Genomic DNA, 18,293 nt, shown 5'->3' with positions numbered 1-18,293 from the left:
ACTATTCTCCGAGTTCACAGGCCTTGGAGTTCATTGGAATTCTATGGTTAAAACACAGCTTGGAGACCTCATTTATGAAAATTCCTTTAAACCTTTCACCACTTTGACAAATCCAGTCCAAGTTCACTGAGCCAATTCAAAAGTAGCTCTCAGCCTTTTTATAGGTTTTCAATTACACCAACACAGCACACCAGAGCCGTCATGTTGGAAGAAGTATATTACAGTTACAGAAAGGCACAAGTTCTTTTTTAAGAGACTCAAAAATAAAAGCAGCATTTGCAAAAACGGAGCCAAGAGATGCAAAGCTTTCTCTCTCCTACCATCCTTCACCTACTAAAGAAAAGACCTACAAACTACTTCTACATGGCCAATGTTAAGTTACCTCCTCTGTGATGTATGCTATGATTTTTCTAGCTTTTTAGACTTTGCAAAGATATTGGCAAGCTACCTTTCCCTGAACCTATTCCAAACAGTTTTTGGAGGAATTGTTCAAAACATGACCTAGACTTCATTCATCATCCTCCTGCATAGTGTGTGACTACAGGATTTTCCTCTCCCTTCATGCAGTCTGAGAAACGCAAACCCAAGCAGGTCGATGAGCTTTTCAGGTTGAATCTGGCCATCGATGGTAAAAGGGAGGTTAGGCCCAATTCCAGTCTCTATTTCAATGTGCTCTGTAAGTGGGCCTGAGACAAGAATCCTTCTAATAGTGTTTATATGACTGAACAGATCAGACGCTCATATCTTCTTCCATTTTCAAACTTTGAATCTATTTGAATATGTGGTTAGTATGGGGAGTACTAGTCTCTGAGACTTGATTGTATGAAGTATTTTAAGTGACACTTATCACTGGGGGTAAAACGGACCAGCAAGCATATGCACATTCATTGGTTGGAAGCACTTGCAAAATTTAAACACTGTATGTGAAAAGGCAAATTGACTCAGGATGTATCTCCCCTTCCCAGGGAGGGTGTGGGCAGTGATGATCTAAAACCACCAGAAACGGAGAGAAAATCCATCACGACGACTTCCACAGCTCCCTGGTGCAGGCTACTCCTTCCTTCTGTATTTAACGTTCTAGGTGTCAGCTGGCCTTTTAAGTAATCTCAGCGGAAGGCTTGTTCAGGAGATGGATTTTGTTTGGACGTTTGGTCTCTCTTCTTTTATTGTCACCCTGTTAAATAAGACCATTATGATTTAACCTACTAGATTGCAGATAAATGCCTCTAGTATTCAGTATTAGAAGAGGTGAAACCTAAAGCTAAATAAGACCCACAGAGGCTCAGAACAAGTCTAGGCCAGGATATTTCTTTTGACGGCAGAGGCCCCCCTGTCCATTCGGTCTGACTCAAATGCAGTTCTGCGGCACAGGGACAGCATCGGGGATTGGAAGGTGGGTGCCGGGGATGGCGAGGTGAGCCTCCACAGACCAACCTCTTTAGAAGCTGTGGCCAGTAGTGAATCCTCCATCATTTATCAACACATTTCTCCAATGTTCTAAATTCCAAAAGAGGGCCTAAGTGAACACTGAACTCCACAGTGACGACAGAAAGATGACATTTGCATTCCCTATCCTCAAGAGCCAGGTTCAAGAGCACGGACAGCCACATGCAACACCTCCTGCACAGGCAAGAGTGGAGGTGCAAGCTAAGAACTTAGGAGACAAATACCAAGGTCCCTGAGTTCACCCCCCGGACTCCCAGGTCCTCCTCAGCGCCCAAGCCTGCCATCCACCACTATGGGAGCCACCAGCCTAAAGCAGTTAATGAACATCACAGGTGTGGTTAGTCTGAGTGGAGAATAGAGTCCAGTCCAAATTTCAAAGAGTTTGGAGAAAAGAATGCAAAGAATATGGTTAATGATTTTTTATATAGATTACATGGAAAAATGCTATTTTTTGGTTTTATTGGGTTAGGTAAAATACAGTATTAAAATTTCACCCATTTTCTTTTACTTTTCTTTATACACCTACTAAAAATTTTGAAATAACTCATAATGGCCATGAAAGGGGCTCGCTTTCATGGACACTATTATTTCTATCAGCCAGTTGTAATCGAAGCGGTTACAAGATAACACTTTGGGAGGACACCTGGGAGGCTGCCTTGGGACGGGTGGGTGGGGGGGGGTGACCAGAATGGAAAAAGAGACAACGCCCAAGGGAGCCTCACATGAGCTGCAAAGAGGGAGCAGAGGATGGCTACGTGTTTGCGCCCTGGAGAGGGCTTGCCGGCTGGATGCATTTGCAGCAGAAACGCCCCAGTGTAAAGGCCCCCAAAAACACTGACCATAATCACATCATGAATAACTTGGAAGTAGCCTGAGGGTTACAGCGAGCCACGCTCTGCCTGAGGTCAGCCTACCTACGGAGTTTGCCGTCTTCACCCCACCTGTGGCCAGTCATTCGGTCACTCTGCCTTCTCATCTGCAAAGAGGGGGACTAAGATGAACTGCTCTGTTGGTGCGTCTCCCTTACTTTGTCAGCTAAGTTTCTGGAACCCTGAAGTGCCCTGAACACCCTGACGAAGGGAGGAAAGGGATAGAGAAGCAGACAGTTTGTCACTAGAACATTGAAGCTGCACAAGAACAGAAGCCTGCACAGAAAAAACCCTTTATATTTCCTCTTTCATAAAACTTATCACACTTTGTCTGAATTATGTTTTAGCTCCTGTGCTAGATATAAGCTAGACGGAAATGCCATGAGCTCAGGAACCACAGCTGTGTGCTAACCGCTGTGACCACAGATGCGAGTATGGAGCCCAGACACAGCAGGTCCCAAATAGATGTCTCTGGACAGGTTCCAATTGGAGATTTTGCAGTCAGTTTTGTTCCCGAGAATCTATTTGTTGAGTTAAGTTTCCAGATGTGTAGACTGCATTCGGGAATGAGCTAGGGACTCGCCGAGGAACGGTCAAGCTCTAGTGCTGGACGGCTCTGATGACGTTATCTGCATGTGAAGAGCTGTGACAGGTGAGGGAGGACAGTGAGCTGGAAACCTTCCAGGAGGCCCTTTTGGCAGAAGCAGCCCGGGCTGACTACACAGGGACGCTGACGGCTGAGCGAAGTCTGGACTAACGCAGGCTCGGAGTTTCACTGGCACAGGTCTCAAACCCACGGCGAGACGAAGGAGCATGGAGGCGGCGTGAAAGAGCAGTGATGCAGATCTGGGTTCTGGGTTTAATTCCACTCTCACCGCTGGGCAGCTGGGAGACTGCGTTCCTTCTCTGAACCGCTTTCTCCACAGCTTAAAACAGGGCTCAAAATGCATGTCTTAGAGGGCTGGTTAGCTGCAGGGCACTTTTCACAAAGGACTGGCACATGGTAAACACTTATAAATGGTTACATGTGATGTATGGTGAACACTCAAAATGCCTATATTTATTCTGGAGTGTAGTTCTGGTTTTTTTCGAATCCTCACTGGAGGACATTTTTTTTCATTGCTTTTAGAGAGTGGTGGAGGGAGGGAGAGATAGAGATAGATGTACAGATAGAGGTAGACAGAGACAGAGAGAAAGAGAAACATTGGCTGCCTTCTCAGTATGCACTCTGACTGGGGAATCAAACCTACGACCAGGTGTGTGCCCTGATGGGGAATCTAAGCTGCCACCTTTTGGTCTAAGGGACAATGCTCCAAACTACTGAACCACACTGGCCAGGGCTGCTGTACTGGATTAATAGTTTTTAAACAAAGTTTGTAACCTAGAGTCTATGGAGCCCCAGGAAATCCACAGATGGGCTTCTAAAGATCCTGGAAATGCCCTCAACTCATACAACATGGGGTATATGTGCATGTGTATGTGCACGTACATGAGTGTGTGCAGGAGTGTGCGCAGGCGCATGTGCAGCTGCATGTGCATGTGTGTATATACCCTTTTTTTTCTCTAAGGAAAGTATCCAGAGCCTTCATCAGAACCCCAAAAGGCACTGACTGAAACCAGTTAAACAGCACTGAGCTCCTGAGCCTTCCAAAGTATTTCGCTCACTTTATGTATCTATGGAGTAACTTTCTGAGTCATCCTCAGAACCAAACCTTTTCTGTGCCTATTCAAGAGGCCCACATTTTATACACTGCAGCACAATCTCTGTAAAAGGCCTGTATTATCTGGCAACAGCAAAATCAAAGGAACAAAGGAATATGACAGGAATTTCTAAAGTAGAAATTCATCTTAACTGCAGTGATAGTACTGCAGTTCTTACCTCTTAAAATGCATCCTTTTCATAGTCTTTTCACATAATCGATGGCCAGTGGAGGTAGCTGGAATGTTTTATTCCTAGGAGGTGCTCACTTCATTTTAGAACAACAAAAAAGAAATCATAGCGAATGACCTGGAAGAGCCCAATCAATGACTGATTCTACTCCTCAACAACCCAGATGAGTGTCCTGGGGCTTGACAATCTCTAGCAAAGGGCAGCTTGGTGGCAAGGGAGCTACTTCAACTCTTTAAATCCATAGTCTCCTCATATGAAGAAAAACAACGATAGTGATAATTCCTCTTTCTTGTGAGAATTAAGTAAGAAAATAATTGTAAGGCATCTGGTGAGCACCAAACACAGAGTAAGCACCTCATAAATATTAATTATTTAATATATTCTTTATGTCAGCAAGAAAAATTATTCCTCATCTGATTTCTGAGCCATGGATTCTAGCCTCGATATTGAGTTTGGGCCAATAGCACTTTTCAGTTTCTTCCCTAAGGAATCTCTTCGAGATCAAGAAGGAAAAGAGCGCACAGCAGTTGCGAACGGTGTCGAGACTGCCTGGGAAGAACTTCAAGGACAACCAATCATCATGTGAGATGCAAGTATGAAAATCAAGTTAAAAGAAACAGAATAAACCTAAAAAAATCACCTTAAAAACATAAAGATCAGTGTTCAGTACACGTTTTCATTCATTCATTTAATAATTATCAAGCATATACAGTGTGAGAGGCAAAGGCATATATAAAAAAAAGAGAGAACCAGAGCAGTGGGAGAGCCAGACAAGTACAGCCACCACTGCACCCGGAGATACAGACCAATGCAGGGGCTGGGTAGGACGGGGTGTTCTGCACAGGCTTCTTGAAAAATAACATGGGCTGAGTTTGGAAGGAGGAATAGATGTTCACTAGGCAAAAAAATGAGAAACAGTCCTGACTGGGTAGCTCGGGGGGTCAGAATGACATCCCATGCGCCAAAAGGCTGCAGGTTCGATTTCTGGTCAGGGCACTTTCCTAGGTAGCACATTCAGTCCGTGGTGGGTCAGGGCACATCTGGGAGGCAACTACTTGCTGTTTCTCCCACACTGATTATATATATATAAATCCCCCATCCCTCTTCCTCTCTCTCTGAAATCTATAAACATATCCTTGGGTGAGGATTTATAAATAAATAAATGTGTAAATAAATGAATAAATTAAAAAATGAGAACTATTCCACAACCACAATAACATATGCAAAAGCATGAAACTGAAAGAGTGAGCAGAGCACTTGGGCATCCTGATGTGATGAGACAGGTCGGCACAGCACGGAGACGACATGGGCAGCTAGAAGTCCTTGCTGAACATCCTTCCTATTTATGAGGTTCCCTCTGGTTCTACCTATGAGGTTTTGAACGGAACATCTATTACCACATAGTCACAATTTTCTTCTTGTGATGAGAACTTATAAGATCTACTTTCTTACCAACTTTCAACTATGCAGCACAGTATTATTAGCTACAGGCGCCATGCTGTACATCACATCCCTATGACTTATTTATTCCTAACTGGAAGTGTGTGCCTTTTGACCACAGATGCAGATTCAAGTTCACCTACCTGTTCCTTAGAAAGAGCACTCGGGCAGTGGTAAGGAGGATGGCTTGGAAGTAGAACGACTGGAGGCAGCATTTATGGATGACTTGTAAAGAGGGAGACAGGGTCGGTCTGAACTAAAGGAGAAAAAGAGTGAGACTGAGAGGCACAGCAGAAGGCCCTAACCAATCTGCAGATTGACTAGTGGAGGAGGGAAGGGAGGAGGGGAGATAAGGATCATTTCCAGGTTTATGGCCCAGTGGCTTAGTGAGAGGATGCTATAGCCTTCAGGGAAAACAGATGGAATAGTGGATATCTGCTATTTCTGCTTGCACAGCATCCACTCTCTCTTTTCAATATTCCCTTTTTAAAACCTGTCGCTTCCCTGCACGCAGGTCATTTGGTTTAAGAGGCTTGTTGACCACACTTCCGTGCACCCCCCACCCTCTCCTCACACAGGCCGCCCTCCCATTCCCACAGGCCCCGAACTTCTGGCCATGAGAACTGGCTCAGGCATGGGCACAGGATCAAAGTGGTATGATTAAAGTTAATCCTGAATTCTTCCCTTTTTCTGCAGGGTTTAAGTCTGAAGCTGCTGATGACCATTTTACCACAGTGAAGACAGGAAGAAAACCAGAAGTGGATCCTTCCTGAGCTTTTCCGATACAGGAGCCAGGGTGTGGCCCTTCCTACCTGAACAAGTACAGCTTGGGTTTCTGTGACTTCTGCCAAGAGTTCTGACGTATACAACAAGTAAAGAAAATTATGTTTGAAAAAGAAAAAAAGTCTACTTTTGTGAGTGGTGGATTATAAAAACCTATATTACTGTGATAATAGTTCCTTAAAACATTTAAATCGACCCAAGGCATTTAGGGACTTTGTAGCAAATTCTACCATGAATAGTGACAAGCCAAGACAGACTGCCTTACAAAATGTCACTGCACCAAGAATGGCACATTCACTCATTAAGTTAACATTCATTGAGTATCTTCAGGGTTCTTAGACTTGTACAACAGAAATGATAAAACTCTGTGCTTGGGTTTGAGCTGGTCCATCCAAGGCCCTTCTACACAGAGCAGCTGTGGATGCTGTTCAGACTAATTGAACATCTTAGCAAGGCCAGGTGTTTCTGTCTGGCCCAACAGCTGTACTTGATGTTAGGGACCACTTGATTCAGACTGGCCACCTATAAAACACGGCTGGTGGAGCAGCACCCAACTGAGTCCTTAGGTGAAAATGCAGACCATGTTTTGAATTTCTCTCCCTTTTGGTAAAATATCTATGGACCTTTCTCGAGGAGCCTGGAAGGTACATTGCACGGGCCGTCTTTTCTTTCTTTACTCTCCCTCAATGAGAAAAACCCGACACTAGCACAAGTTTAACCTTTATTAATGCAACTATACCTCTATGTAAATTTGCTTAAATTGTTGCCTCCTGCCCCGTCTGCTTCCCGGCAATTAGGCCCAAATAAATCTTCAGGTGTCCATCTCTGGTGGGCATTTGTTGGCTTTGCCACTGTGTGTCCAAACACAGTGCTCCCATTTCCTTTGAGGAAGCACCTACCTACTCTCCGTGGTGTGCTGTCTTTTTAAAAAATATATATTTTATTGATTACGCCATTACAGTTGTTCTATTCCCTCCCCTTCATTCCCCTCCACCCTGCAAACCTCCTCCCCCACCATTGCCCCCCCCCTTTAGTTTATGTCCACGTGTCTCAAGTTCTTTATAGGGGTACCAGAAGCAGAAGAGAAAGAGCAAGTGGAAAACTTATTTGAACGAATAGTAAAGGAGAACTTCCCAAATCTGGAAAAGGCAATAGACTTCCAGGAAATCCAGGAAGCTCAGAGAGTCCCAAAGAAATTGGACCCAAGGAGGAACACACCAAGGCACATCACAATTATATTAGCCAAGATTAAAATGAAAGAGAGAATCCTAGAAGCAGCAAGTGATACGTGGTGCGCTGTCTTGGTGGTGCTGTCAATCAATGCTTCTGGCTCAGCAGTGTGCATGACACTCAAATTACGCCAGAAGTGTTCAAGCTAGCCAAAAGTGTTCTATTTCCTGGTATTCTAAAGCCAAGGGCAGAGCACTCTAAGGGCAGACCTCCAGCTGTGCCTCAGGAAAAAGAACATCAGTTCCAAATCCCCAGACGCCCAGAGTAGTTCCATTTCCATCCTGAGAATGGCTCTCCTGACTTAGACTCTTAGGATATCCTCCACGTACCATTTTGCTTCTGTTGCTTTATGACTACAGAAATTTAACTATACAATCCATTGTGATTTAAACACTAAGCAAAAGCTAACATTCATAGTATACTCTGCAGCTTATAAAGTACTTTCACATTCAATTTGTCTCTTTTAATCAACCTTTCTGGAACTGATTTTTTCTCCTCCCTGCAAATAAATCACTTACTGATTTCTCCATTTCTTACAACAGCACAATCATTCTTTCAGTCCTGTAAGCTTTTTTAAATCTCAAAATAATTTTGACTCTAGGCTTTCACTAACCCCCTATAATCCGTCACCTAATCCTAAATATGGGACCTCCCAGATCGATCCCATCCTTCCCACTCTCTCTGCCTCCAACTTTGCCCACGACTCTGCCACCAGTCCACTGTCTCTGGACCAGTGGTACAAGGGTACCACTAGCAGAAGGATGTGGAAAAAAACTTTATTATCAGTGTGTCACTCCTCTTTGACCCATTGTTCACAGAACAAAGATTACAGGACAAGATATATAGGGCAATTCCCTAACCTCAATTCTGGTCTATCCACAAGCAGGCTCCACCTATCTCCCCTATCTCACAGCACACTGTTCCTCAGCAGAAAAACATTCGCTAGAACATGCGCTCTCAAACATGTACTAGCTTGAAAAAAAAAAGGCTATGAAATCTTTGCAGCTCCCTCTCATCATAAGTGGGGTCTCTGAAAGCCCCTTGAATCTGAGATAAGCTTATAACTTGATTTGGTTAATGGGAGAGTAGCAAATGCAGTACAAACAGAGGTTTAAAAATCACTTTTGAATTGGGGTTTGTTCTGTTGCTGCTCTTGGCCATGTAAAGAAGCCAAGGCTAGGAGGCTAGAGAATGGGAGGCACACGTCCCACTCACCTATTAACCTGACCAACACCCAGAAACCACCAGGCATAAGTGAGACCATCCTAGATCATCCTGATGCCAGTGACCCCACCAGCTGACTGACTGAAGATGCCTAAGGAAATCCAACCAAGACCAGCAGAAGAACCACCCAGCTGAAGCCAGCCCGCATTGCTGACCACAGAAATATGGCCTGTAGTAGTTATTTTAAGCAACAATTTTGGGGTGATTAGTTATGCAGCAAAGGGTAACTGATGAAACATTTAAGCTGATTCGGTCACTGTTTCCTAGGAAATACTTTCGATTACTATTTAGTGTCTTGGGCACATAATCGCAACATGTCTTCTTTCATGTTTTGTACCATTATTTAATTTTTAATGTGTGCTATTTCCCCCTCGTAAGTTTCTTGGGAGGAGACTGTACTTTTTGGTTTTCCATCTCACCTACGCACAATGTGCATTCACAATGACTACATAAGAATCAATTTGTATTTTTCCAGGGCCCAGTCATCAATCACATCAGTTAATATTCATCATTTCAATGCATATTTTGATCATTAATTTTAAAAAGCTTTAAAGATATCTGAAAAGATGCAAACCATAAAACATAAATCTAGTTATCTAACCTATAAACTGCAAAGTCACACATAGCATATACCATATTAGGAATCATTTTGTTGATTCATTTTCAGACAATTACTTTTTGCAAGGGAATCTGCATACCAATAAAAAGGGGGCTCAAAGAAACAAGTATATAAGGGTAAAAGTTTCACAGAAGCAACTGTTTGATTTTCAGCAGGATATTATTTTTCTCCCAAGACACATATTTCTCCTATGTGGTTTGCAACCCTAATCTGACAGACTGCCAAAAACAGGGCTTCTATTCCTAGAATGTCACTGACTGTCCCCTTGCTGTTCAATTAGATTTTGCATTTAACAGAGAAATTCCCTTGTGTTTTTTATAATGGTGCACCTGCTCCTTGGGAGATTTCCTCCTTTGACAAGAAATGCCTTAAATCTAGCAAGAAAAAAAAAACCAACTCCAGGCTTTCTTTGATACCATCAAAGATAATTTGTATTAGATGTTTGTGTGGGTTTCCCTCCTCTTAAGAGCAGTAAAGTATTACTATGATTCCTTCCAAAACAACAGCATGCACAAAGTTCCTTGGCCTCTGTCCTGCATCTCCACTGTACACCTGCACCAGAACAACCGCCTGCAATTACATAAGTGGTGACATGGTAGACAGAGAACTCATTTGCATTACTCACCACCTTTTGGGTGTCAACAAATGGTAACTGTCAAAACAAATGCATCATCATTTCAAACCTACTGTCTTATAACCTCTTGTCATAAAATGCTTGCTACAGAGAAAATAAAGTTTATATTCAAAATTGTTTCCCTTTGTTATATTTTATTTCTGAGATATACAAATATTCTCAAAAGAAGCACCATTTTTTCTTTCTGATTCTAGACATGAGAACTCCAACATGTTTGGTTTAGAGTAATCTTCAGTGAATATGGCATTCCGGAGAGACTTCTGTGAATGGTACCAAAATGTTACATCTTTTCCAAATACTTTGAAGGACACCTTTAAGGTGTTTCCCTGAACTCTAGCCATGCTGCATGTAATTTAACACTGAGATGCATCAGGAATACCCAATAGACTTTTTCTCCCAGATGTGAACACATTAGCATACTGCTTTCCTACACCTTGTTCTCTTTGCTTTTTAAAATTTCAGTATTTACAAATGAAATACAGATTTCAACCCATTCCCAACTGGGATGTCTGCTCCATGATGAGAGAAATAGGTTTCTGCCTTCCTGCATATTCAGCAAGGAAAGTGGTGCTTGGAAATTACTGTTTAGAGTGACACCTTGGAGAATTGACAGACTCTGCACACATGTAATCCTCATAAACCTCCCCAGACAGCCCTTATTTCATTTTGCAAACTGCACCCTGGCCCGGCTCCACAGCACGTGGTGTGTGGTGAGACTGTCCTGCAGTGGTTCTCCCTTCCTCCGGGCTCTTTGATGGACACTTGTCAGTAACAGCCAAGAGGAGTTCGGCCCAGCTAACCAGCAACTGAAAAACGGACACGATAGTAAGCTCCTTCAATTAACTTTCCCAAGGAAATCACTGTCCCACAGGAAAACACGTTTCCCCTTCGCCTAGCGGTCCATTGAAAATGAGCAACAATGCTATTGCCTTTTTGTTTCCTAAAGACTTTCTTCTCTGCAAGCAGTAGCGTGTTCCTCAAAGAATGCTAGTATTTCCTGTGGAAACTGTATGGCTGCCAGTAATGGCTCATAATTTTCCCTGTTTTCTCTTCATAAAAATGAAATAAACAAAACATGTCATTTGACAATAGCCAAAGTAGCGGTTCACCTCACTTACCACCTGCAGATGAAAGTCACCACCAGGAACGGGCAAGAAAGAAACGCGGGGCGCGAAACGCTGAAATCGACACGGACCTGCCCCGGACGCAGGACGGCGGCGGAGCAGACGCGAGCGCGGTGCCGAGGAGCGAGGGGCTGCCGGGGGGCGGCAGCAACCCCAGGTGCTCCTCGTCGGCGTCTACTACTATTGTACGTCCCGTTGTTATTACTGTTACTTCGCCCTGCGTTATCTCAGCTCCCGGGAGCCACGGCACTGCCCATCCCTGCCTCCTACACGGTCCAAGGTGGCAGCAAAAATAATGAGCACAGGAAACAGGCAAATGAAAAGAACAATCCTTTGGAAACCGAGGTGGGGTTATTTCCCTCTTCCCCCAGTAAAGCAGCCGCCGTGCCGTCACTAGAGAGACCTTCCCCTACACCCTCTCCGCGGAGTGGCCGCCGCGACCCCGCAGCCGGGAACCGCCGCACAAAGGGGGCCTCGGCTTGGGGAGCCAGGGCGACACCCGCCGGAGCCGCCCGCTGCAAACTTGGAAAGGCTCGGCCGCCCCGCCGCCGCCCAGCCTCCCCGCGGCGCCCGCCCCGGACACGGACTCACCGCGGGCGCCCGGCGCGCCGGCGGATCCCCGAGCGCGGACAGACTGACGGACGGCGGCGGGAGCAGGAACAGCCGCAGCAGGAGCGGGCGGGCGTTGGGGGCGCTGCCGCGGCCCCGCTACGTCACAATGCGGCCGGCCGCCGGCGCCGCTCCCCCGGCCCCCGAAAGGCGAGTGCGGGAGGGGACGGCCCCGGGGCGGCCGGGCCCGGGCCCGCGTGGAGGGCGCGGAGCGCACCGCCCGGGACGGGGGCGCGGCCGCGCTGCACGGGCTGCTCGAACCGCCGCGCCCTCCGCTGCCGCGCGCCCGGCGCCCGCCCCCGGCCGGCGAGCCCTGCTCCGCCCGACTGACAGCGCCCCTCCCGCCCTCCGCGGGGCGCCCCGGCCCGGCCCACGCCCCTCCCTCGCCTCGCCGCGACCCCCAGCCGGCCCGCCCGCGGCTGTCCGCGAACCTGCTCTTTCTTCTTCACTCCCGCGCGTTTGTCGCGGCCGCCTCCGCTTCTTGTCCGGGGCTTCCCTCCCCTCCGGCTTCCCCGCTGCCCGCGCTCTCCCGCCCCCACCCTCCCCGCGTCGCAGCCTCTCCCCCCGGAGATGAAAGCGCCCCTCACCGCCGTGCCCGCGCCCAAAGCTGCCACCTCGTTCGTCCCCAGGCCATTCCAGGTTCCAGCCGAAACCGGGCAAAGAGACTGGGAACGAGGGGAAACAGCGTGGGCACGGTCCTGGGAAGCGGCTGTACTTCAGAGCTCCGGGCAGAGTGTTCCGCGCTGGCACCGAGTCTTCGGTCCCCACTCCCGCCCCCTCCCGCCCCCGCCACCGGCCGCTCTCCCGCCCTCGAGGACTTCGCTACGGAGTGAAGGGCAAGAGGGGCTTCTGCTCGCACGGCTCCGTGCTCAAGTGTGGGTGGTGGACGGAGAAGACTTTGGTCCGAAATAATGGATTTTTAATTCAATAACGCTTAAAACACCACGTTATTAACTTTACTTTTGGCGTCTTTCTTAATTAGGACGGGGAGAGGCGGGGCGGGGCGCTGGACGAGGCGATGCCAAGCCAGCAGTCATGACTGTCTCTTTCCTTACTTATTTCCGAAATGAGTTTAGGGAGAGTGGAAGCATTTATGGTAATACTGGCTCACGACCATCTCGCTTTTGCCCTTTGGAAAGCTTTAAATGGTTTTTAAGAAATCTCTTTCCCAGGAGAGATGACTTGGGGAAGTCCACTCAGGAGAGCCATTGAGGGCGACATCGTTGCTCCAGGATGTGGATGCTTGCCTCATGCTGCCCCAGAGAAAAGTGTCAGGAAGCGAGTTCTGGTCCTTCTGCTCAGCGGCATCAAGTGTCAGGAAGCAAGTTCTGGTCCTTCTGCTCAGCGGCATCCTCCTTCCCTTGCCAGCTCCAGAGGACAAAAGTGGCTCAGCGACTCTGGGAAACTCAACACTATCTGGGTTGGTAAAAAAGAGATGTCTATCATGTATGAGCATGGCATTGAAAATATGTTACCAACGAAAAAGGAAGGACCGGACTGTGTGAAGTCTGAAGTTCCCCGGATGAGTAGAGTCATATTGCACGCAGTTCCTGTCGAGTCCACAGGCTGCTCTGTCGGTATTTCAGGAAAGAGGCCAGTTGTACCAAGGAGGGCGCCAGGAGTGGGGGGCATCCTTGCCCTGTACCTATTTGGACTAGATAATCATGAGCCAATGTCACCCATAGTCACTGAAATTAGGACTACCTTGAAGGCCAGCAGAAGAATGCACATGCTTTTAATTCCACTTCCTATTGAGAAACTGATTTTCTCTCTCTGCTTTTTAACCTAAACAGCCACAAGCATGTTCTGCGGTGTTGTAATTTGTTTATTGTAATTTATTATATATAAGATTTTAAGTACATACATGGAAAGTGGCTTCACAATTTTAAAAATACACATTTTCCTCAATAGAAAATATAAAATCAGATGACATCATATGGCACTAAAAATACATGAAAATATTGGGTTTAATTTGTTCACATCTGGTTAAAATAAAAATGCTTTTTTTTTTGCCTAGTATAAACTCTGAGAAAAGCACATCTTGCTTCCATCCAATAGATATGGATAGAATTGGTGTTCCCTTGGTATGTTGTATAAGCAACATTACTTGCCTTGTCACCCTCTTAAATATTGTGACATCCTGCTTTGTAAAAATAATAATTTATTGAAGAAATAACTTACTGAAAAATTATAAATGGATATCTCCTCCCAAATGCCCATTGTTAGACCTCTGTGAGCTCTAACAATGAACCAGGTATTAATTTAAATGGTTCAACAAGAAGGGACCTGATTATGTTGCACATACAGAACATGGGTAGTTTCTGGAAAGAAAGGTTCTCTGTCTGTGCATAGCCAAAGGAGTAGCATGCCATACAGTTAAAGAGCAACCTCTGAGATGTTTCAGATATGTTCCCATTTTTATAGTTCTTTTTGTTATGTTTTTTTCTGTCTCTAACATGCTTTTGATTACATATTTATCATTGTTTCTGTAATTAGTTTTATGCTGATTTAAATGCTTACATCCACTCTCCTCCAGAGGCTGGGAGTTTGCCTTTGCTTGGACTGTCTGTTGGTTTGCTTCAACTGTGCAAACTCTTGCCAAATCATACGCACAATGGATATGCCAAAGTGTAAAAGTAGTGAAGTACTTGTGTTGAAGCAGAGCTTCTAGATTTTAAATTGGATGGCAAGAAAGCCAGCTTCCTAGTGTGAGGTGGGGACTGCTCTGCCTTGTCCTGGGACTTCTTACTACCAGTCAGTCTCTGGTAGTGTTTTCTAATCAAGCCACTGCCTTTATAGCCTAGTTAGTAACAATGGAATGGTTTAGCAGCCACAGCTGCCAGACCATTCACCCCCTTTTAGAAAACCCCTCACCCGTGCCTGCCACAACAGGAAGTGTGCACCTGTTAGAACACTTAGCATATTTCTGCTTCATGTCTCTTCCTTATCTCCTGCTATTCAAGAGTCAGTTCCCATCTAGATGCCAAGTGTCAGTTCCCATCAAGATGCCAACAGTTTGAGTTCATAGTATTTATGTTTAGATTTTCAACACTGAGCTCATTTTCAACCTCAAGAGTTAGCTACTGAAAATAATTAGGACAGCAGGGCATTCCACTCTGCCTCACCTGCCAGAGCTGCCATGTAATTGTCCATTCCATTGTCACTATTAAACATCTGCCTCTATCCTTCTCCCAGTTTCCATAATATGTCTTTATTGTGCTGTAAAATTGGATAAACCTGCTGTAACACTGCCAGTGATCAAACAGATCTTTTTTTCCTATTCTTTAAGTGTAGATTTTGCTTAATGAAATATCCCACTCAATATTAAAGGCTCGGGTTGTTTATTCTCATTGAGGTTCTTTTGATTTCCAGTTAAGAACTACATAGTCCAGTTGGGCCAGACCATTCTTTTCTTCTGCAGTCATTTGCGTGCTTGTGCAAATGTATGTAAGTAATTACAAGATTTTTTAAATCAAGAATCAGATTACACTTCTGTAAATGTGACTATAGCAGTCATGATAGGTTAGGTTATGTTGTGGTAACAAAGAACAACAACACAAAACTTCCACAGATTAATAAAAGTATCTTGCTCTCACTATATAACAATTCCAGGTCACCTGCAACTCTGCTTCATGTGTTTCTCACTTTAACATCCCAGTCTAATGGGGCAGCCATTAACAGCAATATTGTTGGTCACTCTAGTCACTCTAGTGAGGGATAGAGAACTTTGGAGGGTCTTATACCAGGAGTTAAATGCTCCAGCTCAGTACTTATGCAGGTCACTTCTGCTCTCAACTCATTAGCAGAACTAGTCATGTGGCTCCACCAATCACAAGAAGACAAGGAAGTGTGTGCTACAATATAGCCAGAATATTTTATAAATAATAGGCTGTGGAAGTAGTAACATATTCAATGTTATTGTAGATCTTATAAAATGGAGAAAAATTTGAGTATATTACATAAAAGCCATGAGGTTAAGTGTGGAAATATATGCTGAATAGAAGTATAAATTCTCTTGCAGCTTTGCATTCTGAAATAAGCACAAAAACAAGAGTTAAAAAATGTAACTGACGATGTTTGATTAGGAACCCAGTTTTTGAACATGTTCGAGTTTCACAAAAAAAAGAATGATGTAGAAATATGTGGTTTCATCCAGCTTTCCACCTGATTAGAGGTCATACATGTTCTTTCCCCCTCCTTTTCCACGTACATGCTTTCCTTTGATTTCTTTTTCCAGCTCTGCGTATTGGTGCGTTTGTGTGTCTTTGTGCCTGAGCTGCGTGTGACTAGGAGTTTAGCATTCCTCCTCCTCTGCACTATTTTCTGTGATCATCTTTTCACTTTCCAGTGATCCCCCCCCTTTAATATTTGTTCTTTTCTCTGCTGTTGGGGCATGTCTTAGCCTTTTGCTTCCTCTTAGCACTTCTGGTAAAATTCAAATTGGAGAGGAAGATGGAATTCAAGTCCAGCTATTTAGCTGCTTGTAATATAGCAGCTTTAATAACAGATTTGGTATAGAAGAAATTTTATGGATTATTAATCAGATTCACTGAGATTATCCTTGGATTCCAATTAATCCTATCCTGTGCTTTACCTGTTCTTACAGATCATTGGAAGTTTTGTTGTTGTTGTTTTAAATGAAAACAATTAGGACATGTGCAAACACACAGTCAGATGGCTAGATGTCTTGCCTTGTGTTCTGAAGCATCCTGGAGGAAAAATACAAAGAAACTATCCACAAGGGACTGAGGGTTTTTTGTTTGTTTGTTTTGGAAAATCACAGATTTGGGGCTGTGATTTTTTTCCCCTGTGCTCTTCCACAGTGAGTTTCCAGCAGACAGCACAGTGCATCTGGGAAGCTACTGGAATTGTGGATAAACTCTGGATCAAACTCTATTCGAGTCAGCAATATATAAGTTTCTTAACTGATTTAACTACACTTAAACCCAGTAGCTGGTGTTTTTCAGATTAGCACTTACTTCTGCCTAAGGTTGACTGGGGCTCACTCTTCACCTTGTCCCTGAGAGACTGTCTTAAGCGTCATCCACGAACCTTAGGTTTTGATTTTAAAGTGATATTTCTCCAGCAAACTGAGCCCAGTGGGTTGGTCTGTTTTTCCTACGATTCCTCCCACATTTTTCTTTAAATATATCATTTTTTTCCTGGATATTTTTAATGGGAAGCCTTTTCCCTCCCAGGGTAGCTTGTTGACTTCCAATCTATGGATATTTGAATTGACTCCCCTTGGATCATATCACATCTCCCTATCTGTCCACTGATGCCTCCAATCTGAATCAAGTTGCCATTGGCCATGATGAAAGCTGCCTGAGCCCTGTGCTCCCAGAAATCAGTGATAGTTGAGAAATGCCACAGGAAATGGCTTACTGCAAAGACCCATCTCCCCATAGTACTTTGCTAAAACTCATGGTCCACTCTTTCTCATGACTTCGTAAGATTCACACATGGCTCCCCTGTTTATCTCTGCCAAGGCCAGTTTTTTTTTCCGTTTTTGCCTGCATGTGCTGACAAGAGCAGCCACAGAACCTCCAACTTTCCATTCTTTGTCTCATGAATGAATAGCTGAGATTAGTACTGTTTGTCCCTCTGAAACTTTTGAGACACAGAGAAAAACATTTCCTGTTCAGCTAACTGACCTAGACTTCCGCTGATTGCAAAACAATTTCAGCTGTAAGTCACCCCACCTGTAACTTGTCTATTCCTCCCCATAAAAGTCTAGTGCAAAATCACCCTGTGGAAACACTGTGTTGAGGGTGCTCTTCTTATTGAAAGAGGCTGAATCAAATCAATCTTACTTGTCTGGTTTTTGTCTTTGTTACGTCCTTTTCCCCTTTGGATTCCCGTCTCTCTCTCTCTCTCTCTCTCTTTTTTCTTTAAATCTTAATTAATGGCTACCCTAGTCACCCATGTGAATCGATGTCATGGATCTATCTGTTATTCAACCACAAAATGGTTATTTCTAAGCAAAATTTTACATCTAACATTTTTGCTGTAAGAGACATACCTAACACCATACAACAATAACTGAGTAGCATTTAAAATGCTTCAAATTGTGCAGCTTTATTCAACTTTTTATTAGTTGGTTTTTTGTTGTTGTTCTATTAGTGAAATGAATAGCCCCCCTATTCAACTCAGGGATAAATGAAAATGCTATAGAGTTGCCAAATGGTCAGCATACATGCTTTCATCATGTGATGGTACACAGTAGTTTAATTATTACTCTACCAAATTCTCTATCCTATACCATGGGATTAATATATTTTCCAAAGCTTTCCAGTTAGTAATTTGCTGGTTTACACTATGTTCCAACTTGGGCCAATAGGATAGATAAATAATTTCTAAGGGGGGGGGGCCAGATGGGTGCTTTCAACAATTGGTATATCCTACAGCTTAAAGACTCTTACGA

The 18,293-nt window shown here is 44.5% G+C and overlaps 1 protein-coding gene across 7 annotated transcripts in view; it reads right to left on the bottom strand.

Annotated features, from left to right (window-relative positions):
- Positions 1-12,525, bottom strand: part of SNCAIP (synuclein alpha interacting protein) — a 142,939-nt gene extending 130,414 nt beyond the window's left edge. For 3 of the 7 annotated variants that reach the window (XM_037165551.2, XM_037165552.2, XM_053665329.1), the window contains exon 1: positions 11,852-12,148. The gene's annotated coding sequence lies outside the window, so the exon portion shown is untranslated. Of the gene's footprint in view, positions 1-5,789; positions 5,903-11,254; positions 11,771-11,851; positions 12,149-12,300; positions 12,351-12,456 lie in introns of those variants that run through there. The other 4 variants (XM_053665326.1, XM_053665328.1, XM_053665327.1 and 1 more) reach the window with 3 other exon arrangements.
- Between the last annotated feature and the right edge of the window lie 5,768 nt (positions 12,526-18,293).

The sequence above is a fragment of the Artibeus jamaicensis genome, unplaced genomic scaffold, assembly GCF_021234435.1.
Source record: "Artibeus jamaicensis isolate MK-2021 breed Jamaican fruit bat unplaced genomic scaffold, CSHL_Jam_final contig_402, whole genome shotgun sequence".
In the NCBI taxonomy this organism is placed as follows: Eukaryota; Metazoa; Chordata; class Mammalia; order Chiroptera; family Phyllostomidae; genus Artibeus; species Artibeus jamaicensis.
The sequence above is the reverse complement of the archived record's forward strand: the minus strand, read 5'-3'. Positions and strand labels throughout refer to the sequence as shown.